At 49.2% G+C, this 9,375-nt stretch overlaps 1 long non-coding RNA gene across 3 annotated transcripts in view; it reads right to left on the reverse strand.

Moving 5' to 3' along the window:
- The window catches only part of LOC103661536, a 17,115-nt gene extending 16,599 nt beyond the window's left edge, over positions 1-516 (reverse strand). Inside the window, exon 1 of one of the 3 annotated variants that reach the window (XR_005833758.1) lies at positions 324-516. This is a non-coding gene — a long non-coding RNA (uncharacterized LOC103661536). The other 2 variants (XR_005833761.1, XR_005833762.1) reach the window with 2 other exon arrangements.
- Between the last annotated feature and the right edge of the window lie 8,859 nt (positions 517-9,375).

Consider the following 9,375-nt stretch of genomic DNA (forward strand, 5'->3'; position numbering starts at 1 on the left):
CCCCCACCCCCACCCCCACCGGGACAGGCGCGGGCGGGCGGCGTGGGAGGCGGCGCGGTCCGGCGGGCTTCGCTGCAGCCCCTGCGTGACTCAGGGAAACGGCGCTGCGGGGAGAATGTGCAGTCGCCCTCCTTTACCCATGGCTCCCTCCCTTCCGGCTCCGCGCCGGCTGCAGGGTGTGCACCGACTCCTCTGAACCTCCCAGCCAGCTCCCGACGGTGCTGCGGCCTCCATTACCTAGGAGGAAACTGAGGCTCAGACCCATAATCTTCCCGCTGGTGAACGCTGATGGTCTGACCCCCAAACCTGGGCCCTTCACCTACTCTTGAAAACGCGCTCTGACCGGGCGTCTGATAGGTTTCAATGATTTCAGATTTTCTCTCGCGTGTGCCTCACCGAGAGCCTCTGACAGAGACCGGATGAATGCTGTCGTCCGTTGAAACGGAAGCTCAGAGAGGCTGAGTGATTTGCCCCAAGCCACATAGCTAAAAGGGGGCAGAAGAGTGCTAAGACCACACGCCCTTGGACACTGATTTCAGAAGCCTGTTCAGAACAAACCCAACCCTGTGGTCATGTCTCATGACCATGAGCAAAGTCACGTGGAGCTTCCAGCCCACATGCTTTCAGCCTGGGGAGTGGGCGGAGTGTAGACCCATGGAGAGGGCGGATGGAGCAAGGAGCACACAGGGCCTGGCACAGAGAGGGGATCCAGAGTGCCTGTTGAATTAACAGATGAATTTATCGGGAAGAGTGCTCCTTACGACTCTGGCATGACAAAACTGTTAACATAACCGGCTCTGGTTTCAATAGTGTTTGCCCAGTGACTGTTGCTGAGCCCTAATCTGATCATGTCATTGTCTCACTCATCTGGAAGGATTTGGCTTTTTACCCAGGGAGACGGCTCAGGGTGTTGTAGCTGAGCCCCTTAAAGTATGTCATTGGCATTAGGACACCTGCTCTTCCACTCCCCTTTTCGTCTTTCCTCCCAGCTTTCCAACCACCAAAACTCCGAAGTCGCTCACGTACATTAATCAATTTATTTTAAAATGGTTATGTGTGCCTATTTTTTTTTTAGTGTTTTATTGTGGTAAAATACATTGACCATTGTAACCATTTTAAAGTGTATAATTCAGTGGCTTTTTGTACATTCATACAACTTTGTCATTTCAGAACATTTTTTATCATCCCCCAAAGAAACCCCAGACCCATTAAGCTGTCTTCTGAAAGGGTGAGTTTGAGCAAACAACATAGCCAGTTACACACTCCTGCGAGGCACATGGTGGGGCAGTCACAGGAGTGTGTAACTGATGATTTTGTTTGCTCAAACTCAGACCTTTCAGAGGCTCTCTCAAGGCAAGGACTCTGATGGTGACAGTGCTGTGGGATAATAGAACTCCGAACTCTTCCAGAATGTTCATGGCTGAGGGTTGTCAAAATTGTATACTGTATGCCTTAGAAACTCAGAGAGTAGACAAGTCAAGAATTGCCAAGGGGCTTGGAATGACATAGCCACAGGGGGCACTTCCAATCGATGTATGGCCCCCAGTCCTCCCCCCACCACACACACATACTGTCTTTCCCACCCCCCAAACATAACAAGAAGCAAAAGGATCCTCAGTCTCAGAGAAGGAAGGGTGGATTCTATCCTCAAGAAGTCTCAAAAACGTTTAGGGGCGCCTGGGTGGCACAGCGGTTAAGCGTCTGCCTTCGGCTCAGGGCGTGATCCCGGCATTATGGGATCGAGCCCCACGTCAGGCTCCTCCGCTATGAGCCTGTTTCTTCCTCTCCCACTCCCCCTGCTTGTGTTCCCTCTCTCGCTGGCTGTCTCTATCTCTGTCAAATAAATAAATAAAATCTTAAAAAAAAAAAGTCTCAAAATACTGTTAATTACACCAATTCTGTTTCATTATGATTAATTGTTAACATATGTTTGTTCAACAAGCTTTTTCTGTCCTACTAGGTGCCAGGTACCGTGTTAGACACTTGGGAACAGCGATGAATTTGCCCACGGAGGTGCTGCTTATGATGAGGGGTAAAAGGGAAGCCAAGGATCTGGCTCTTGGTTCTTACCGGGTGTGGGCTGAATATAACTGTAATATGGCACAAGGCGTGCAACGTCTGGAGGAGGCTTCAGGAGGGAGGACAGAGGAAGAGAGGCCGGCACAGAAGGTAGAGAAGATTGAGAAGGGGCTGCAGGAGTTGCAGGGGCATCTTTGATGGCCATCCTCATTCTTTGCTCTTACAGCGCCCTGCGGCTGTCGCAGTCCTTCCCACACTGTACTGAGCCGTGGATTTGCCTGCCTGTCTAGGCTCAGGGTCATCATCGTTATGTCCTGGCACCTAGTCCAGTGCCTGGTACATGTCACCAAAAAACACCAAAGCTTTCTGCAGCAAGCGGACTAAGTGCATTCTCTCCTCTAGCTCAAGCCACAGAGTAGAGCTTCAGACCACGTGCCGGAGGCTGGTCCTTCCGGTCACTGCTGAGCGTGGCGATGATTTCTTCTCCATTCTCTGTTTCTCATTTTCCCTGCTTGAGTAAAAGCCCTGCCTGAGCTCCTCTCTGGTGAGGTTTAACAAAGGGAACCTTAGCAAGTAGCTTAAGGCTCCTTGTTCTTAAATTAATTAGGGAATTAATCAGTACAATGTCATCAAAGTCAAAGGAAATGTAAGTTTCAACAAGAGAATATTTGTGTCGACTAATAGAGAGGGTGGGTGGGCTGTCACGGGACATGACTGGAGTTGTTGTGGGTGGATCCAAGAATGCAAGATTTGAGGAGTGAACTGACAGGTATATAGGGGCTCTTCTTCCAAACTGGGCTGGGAAGGAAAGGGTCAAGAAATCTCTTTAGGGTAGGAGAAACTTAAGCCTACTTATAGGCAAAAGGGAAGGCACTAATAATAGTACTTGCTGTATTTACTGCATGTTTAATCATGTGTTAGACCCTGAAATATTTTCATTAAGCCCCCAGACAATCCAGTGAGGGAGACAAAATCCTTTCCGCATTTTAGCGTTGATGACACAGTGACTTGCCCAGTGCCACCGTGTGGCTGAGGGGACGGTCACAAACTGCGCCAGGTGAGTGGGGAGAAGGGGGGCACAGATGAGAGAAAAAAACGGGCATGGTTGGTGAGAAGATTCCCCTGATTCACCAGCTTCAGAAGTTCAGTGATTATCCTTGACTGGACTGCAGTTTTGTGACCATTAGGCTGGAAGCGATTTTCTTTTTTTTTTTTTTTTTTAAGATTTTATTTATTTATTCGACAGAGATAGAGACAGCCAGCGAGAGAGGGAACACAAGCAGGGGGAGTGGGAGAGGAAGAAGCAGGCTCATAGCGGAGGAGCGTGATGTGGGGCTCGATCCCAGAACGCCGGGATCACGCCCTGAGCCGAAGGCAGACGCTCAACCGCTGTGCCACCCAGGCGCCCCTGGAAGTGATTTTCTAAAGCCGAAACAAGACTCCGGTTTGCTTGGTATGTACCTAAGCAGAATCATCAGAGCTATGGATCCGCCCAGAATGTCCCCCGAGGGAGAGGAGAGAATGAATTCAGGCCACAGGAGAAGAATGCAGTTACTTTATGCCCGCACCCTACGAGCCCAGCTCATTCTAAAGGGGTGAGTGCATATGCCTGGAGTCTAGCACATTGCCTGGCACAAAGTAAAAGCGACCGTTTGCCTCTGAGGAGACGAGTGAGTGATGCACTAAGTATAGGAGGGAGCAGTTACACCCCAGGGAAGGGCCCAGAGGCTTCTACACGTCAGACGCGATGCCGGAGCTGCACACCCACCACGTCACGCAGGAAAATGTATTTAGTTCTCTGTGCCCACCTCACTTCAGAAAAGATGTGAGGAAATGCTCTCACTTCCTCCTCACATCATTGCTTGGATGTCAGGAGTCTTAATACTTGTATTTCCAGATCACAAAACTGAGGCATAATCGGGGGCCCAGTACTTTGGATTATCTTGAGAAATTGCAGATTTGAGGTCTCTTTACATGGGTCGTATCTATAGGGTCGGATGCTACTGTTTGGAAACTGGGGCTTCTATGGCAGAGAATTGGCGTCGACATGGCGTTATTGCAGTGAGTTTAGAGTCGGCCAGTGGAGCTGTTGAATCTCAGGAATCTCGTAATTCCTGTGGGGCCCCTTACTCTCAGGTGACCCACCGACGGGCTAGAGACCCCAGGAAGTAAGTTCTAGAAAACAGTCATGACTAGAGTGACTTCCACTGACTACCTTCCAGGTGCGGCCACCGTGCTAAGTGATTTCTTTACATTCTCTCTTTTCGTCCCGAGGTGGACACTGTGACGATTCCAATTTAAAGGTAGGGAAACGGGGGGCGCCTGGGTGGCACAGCGGTTAAGCGTCTGCCTTCGGCTCAGGGCGTGATCCTGGCGTTCTGGGATCGAGCCCCACATCAGGCTCCTCTGCTATGAGCCTGCTTCTTCCTCTCCCACTCCCCCTGCCTGTGTTCCCTCTCCCACTGGCTGTCTCTATCTCTGTCGAATAAATAAATAAAATCTTAAAAAAAAAAAAAATAAAGGTAGGGAAACGGAAACTCGTCTGTCCGGACGGGCTCTGCAAATTGACATCGTGGACCCTGTTTTCTCCTATGCTCAGCAGCCTCTTCGGTCTTTCCCCTTGGCGAGCTCACCGGCGTCTCCAGTGTAACCTGGCCGGACCCCAGCCCCCCCCCACCCCCATCCCCCTGCGCCGCCGCTCAGATCTGTGGTCGCATTTCTGCTGAAGACCCTTCAAAGTCTCCCGCTGCTCGTAGGATGAACAAAAACCGTCCTGGCTCCTGGCTCCTGCCTCCCTCTCCGGTGCTCTCTCCCTCTGTGTCTGTCTCTCTCTCTGTCACTCTGTCTCTTTCTGTCCCTCTCTCCCACCAGATAGCCCAGCCTTTGTTCCCTCACTGCTCCTTGCGGGTCCTTGCCCTCCCCACCCCCAGCCGCACACGGTTCTCTGCAGGACGACGTTCCCGCCCCGCTTTGCCTGGCTGTCTCCTCCTTCAGGTCTCAGCTCATCCGTCACCCTCTCTGGGAAGCCCTTCCTGGCCATTCTCCACATCATCAAATCTTTTCCCGCAGGTTCTCGTTTCACTGTGTCCCTCTTCTTTGTAGTACTTGGAACAGTTACAGATTTAGGCTGGTTTGTGATTATTTGATCCATGTCTGTTTTTCTCGAGAGGGCAGGGGCCATATGTGTTTTGCTCACAATTTGACCTCTGGTGCCAGTACCTGGCACATGAGGAATACTCAATAAATATTAGTTGCCCAAGGGCAAGAGCCAGGAGGGGCACCTAGGGCAATTTAGCCTGTGGGGCTCTCTCTTATGTGGGGCGAGAAGATCTTTCTGGCTTTAAATCTCTATGATGCTTTCATTTCCTGTCCTAGTGAAGTTTAAGTCTGATCTGTGTTTGAATGTACCAAAGATTTCTTCCAGCAAACAGCTCTCTCTCTTTTTATTCTTTTTTTAAAAATTGAATTGAATTGAATTTTTAAAGATTTTATTTATTCATTTATTTGAGAAGAGAGTGAGAGAGAGAGGGCAAGAGGCATAGGGAGAGGGAGAAGCAGGCTCCCCACTGAGCAGGGAGCCCCAAGCAAGGGGCTCCATCCCAGGACCCCGGGATCATGACCTGAGCCAAAGGCAGCCACTTAACTGACTGAGCCACCCAGGCACCCCTCTCTCTTTCTATTCTAATGCAAGTTTTGAGACATAAACACCCAGAGTTTAAGTTTGGTTTTTGTGAAAATAAACTTTAAAAACATTTGTGACTTTGGAAGAATTAATTGTAGAAATGTATTTTGTGTATTGTTGACATCTCAGTTCCCCAATAATTAACTCAAATAATAAATTTTATGGGACTGAAAGACATATGTTTAGTTGGCTCATGAGAAAGTTCGAAAACAGCAAGGTTTATTTCTCAAGTGGTTTCATACATTACTGAAGCCAGAGGATGTGCTTCCCGGCCCCTCAGTGGCTAATAACGTAATCACTTCTCAGTCAGAGAGCCGATGGAAGTAAATAGGAGGCTACTAGTCCATCAGTCACCGTGGAATTTCTTTGGTCCAAGGGTTTGTTTTGTCTTTCAGTTTTGATTGTGTGACTGAGCTGTTGGGCAACAGTGGCCATGAAGTGTGACTCAGAGGAGACTGTAAGCTCCTCAAATGGCATTGGATGGCTTCATTCTACCTCAATGTAGAACAAAAAAGCAGTTAAGTTCAAAGAAATAACAGTAGCTGACGCTGACTGAGGACTTACTTTGGGCTCAGTCTAGTGCTAAGTGCCTGCGCCTTACCCCAGCACTGTCTTCGGTGATTCGGAAACTGTTTACCCAGAAGACTTAATGCACCTTGGAAACCCCCTTCCAGGTCATCCTGTGATAATATCTAGGGTCTGAGAAGTTATAATTAATGTACCTCAGTCTCACCACATATAAAATGGGGGCAACCACAGTCCCCTTCTCAGAGTGATGTCAGAGGATGGTTTGAGCTAATACTTGTAAAGTATGTCGGGCTTTACTAAGCAGCCTCTTGATGATTGTTAGCCGCCATGATTTTTTCTGGCTTTAATGAGGTTCAGGCCACTGTACGTCATCCAGGAGTGAGTTCTTTTTAAAATCTTGACTAAGAAATATACTCTCATGGTCAAGTGGAGTCAAATGGGCTGGGATTCACCTCCTGGGTCGCCCACTGACCAGCTGAATGCCTTTGGGTAATTATTTAACTTCTCTGAGGCTTTGTTGTCTCATCTGTCCAATCAGGATGATAATAATAGCATCTCCTTCATAGGACTTCAGAGAGGACGAGATGGCAGGGTCTGTACAGAGCTCAGCACTGGGCCAGACACCTAACAGGGGCCTAATAAGAGTTATGTTCAGAATCTCCTGAGCACATTTATAGGTTTCATTACAGAAAAAGCCAGAGGTCCTGTATTCTTGTGGAGACTACATCCTATTTTCAGGCAAAAAGCAGTCTTTAAAAAGCGCTGTTGATGCTTCCCTACTCCAGCAGCTTGTTCTCTAACCCTCGGTCCAGGCGGAGCCTCAAGGGCCAGCCCCAGGGGTACCTCCACGGCTGGCCTGCCTTTGAGCTCACCTGGGCTTTAGTTGTCCTGCTCCCCTTTCTAAAACGTGCTTCTCTCTTTCTGGCAGACATGAGTGCCTTCAAAACATGGGATTTAAAATCCTTGTTCTTCAGAAAGCCTTTCCAAATTTAGACATTTTCCTCTAAATCCCCTTAGCTCTGTTACATTAATTTCCACTCACCAAGCCCATCGCAAAGGTCTACCCTGTGTAAATCATTGTGCTGGTGTTGTCCCCGGCACGAGCTGTTAAGAAATTGTCCCTATCCTCAAGGAGCTTACAATTACAATTTGCAGTTGCACAATATTTTGCACAATAAATGTAACATAATTATTTCATTTCATCATATTAGATTTTTATGCAGGCTGAAATAAAACATAGGCAAGTATATGTGAAAATTGGCGATTTATATTTTTAGAAACTCCCCCGGCAGGCTAGAGACTCAGCTCCGACCCCTGAACACAAATCATAATTTGCTGTGGTGCAAATTTTCATTCGTGAACTATTTCTGTCCTCCTCCTTCGCCATCACCATCGTTTCCTACTTTTATTCTCAAGATGAACTCACGGAGCACCTCACTGTGCCACTCACTGCACATTTGAGGAACAGCGGCAGCCCACGCAGAGGGGGTTTGTTTAGGGTTCTATAAACAGTAGGTGTTTAATAAATGATAGATCCATTGCTTTTTTAAAATTTTTTTTAAAGATTTTGTTTATTTGTTTGACAGAGAAAGAGATCACCAGCGAGAGCGGGAACACAAGCAGGGGGAGTGGGAGAGGAAGAAGCAGGCTCCCAGCCGAGGAGCCTGATGCGGGGCTGGATCCCAGAACACCGGGACCACCCCTGGGCCGGAGGCGGATGCTTAACCACTGCACCACCCAGGCGCCCCTGCTTTTTTTAATTTTTAAACTTGTCTACAGATATTATGCAAAAAAGAAGGAAAGGGAGAGAGTGGGTTTGACAAAAAGAAATCTAATTACTCTGTTTGGGCCTTCAGGGGGCTCAGGAGCAGGCAGCTGGGAAAGGAGCAGAGTAGAAGTTGGTGTGGGGGAGGGGCAGAGGGCGAATCTGACCCACAGGGGCTGAGAGCCAGAGGCTTTACACATATCCTCTCAGTTCATATCCTCAACTAACCCCCGCAAAGGAGATACTAATTATTCCCACCTTACCAACAGAGAAAGTGAGGCTCAGGAAGGTCAAGGGTCTCAGTCAAGTGGTACAAATCCAGCTTTTGTGACTTTAAGGCCCGCGACGGGCCCACGATCCTTCCCTGGCCGGATGCCACCCCGGGTCCAGTCGCTGGCGGAGCAGAGAGAAGACGTTGGGAGAGGAGGGGAGAGCTGTGGCTGCGGGAGCTGACAGCGGGGCCGGCTGGACCTGCAGGTGGCGCTTGAGAGCCCGTCTCCCCCGTCCCCGTGTTTCAGCTTGTGTCCCTGTTCCCAGGGCTCATGGGCCACCTGCTGGGAGCCCCCATGCCCACCGACCTCCGACCTCCGAGCCCTCTGCAGACCCGTGCTGTGTTCTCACTCGCGCCCGCTCTCACTCCGCCTTCGAGTCTAGGCTTCCACGCTCCTGCGGCCGCGGAAGGGGGGCCGGCACCACCAAGCCTGGGGAGCTCCCTTCCCCAAGGAGAGAGCAGGGTCAAGACTTGGGCCATCTCTGGGTGGCATGTCTCTTAGTATTTCATCACATGGCACAGTAATCCCAGCTAGCTTGTGCGGACCATACAGGATGGGCTTTCCTAACCCTCCCAGCAGCTTCGGGTGTTGGGCTAATACTACTACCAGTCTCATCTTATAAATGAAGATACTGAGGCTTAGTTAGATCAATGAAACTGCACAGTGAAAGGGAGCCTCATCAGCGTAACTTTCCACTTAGAGAATTTGCCGGAATCTAAGTAAGGGGAGAATGTGCACACGTTAGGACCCAACGGCCCCACTCTTCTGCACTGCCTGCACGTCCCCTGGAGGAGCTGTCGCTGCGTCCCACGAAACCTGTACAAAAATGCTTAGAGCAGCATCGTGTGTAATAGAGCAAGACCATGGAAACAACCTAAATGCCATCAACAGGAAAATGGGTCAACAGATTGTGCTGTGCCTACACAGTGGAATGTTATGTGGCAATAACATGGAATGAGAGACTGATCAAAACAATAACTCCTAAACACCTTGACTACAAAAACAAAAACAAAAAACCACACAGGAATCAAAACTATATGCACTAAAACCCAGGAACCCCCCAATGCATACTATATGATGTTTCTGTAAGATTTCGCCACGTACAACAC

The sequence above is a fragment of the Ursus maritimus genome, unplaced genomic scaffold, assembly GCF_017311325.1.
Source record: "Ursus maritimus isolate PB19 unplaced genomic scaffold, ASM1731132v1 scaffold_9, whole genome shotgun sequence".
Taxonomy (NCBI): domain Eukaryota; kingdom Metazoa; phylum Chordata; class Mammalia; order Carnivora; family Ursidae; genus Ursus; species Ursus maritimus.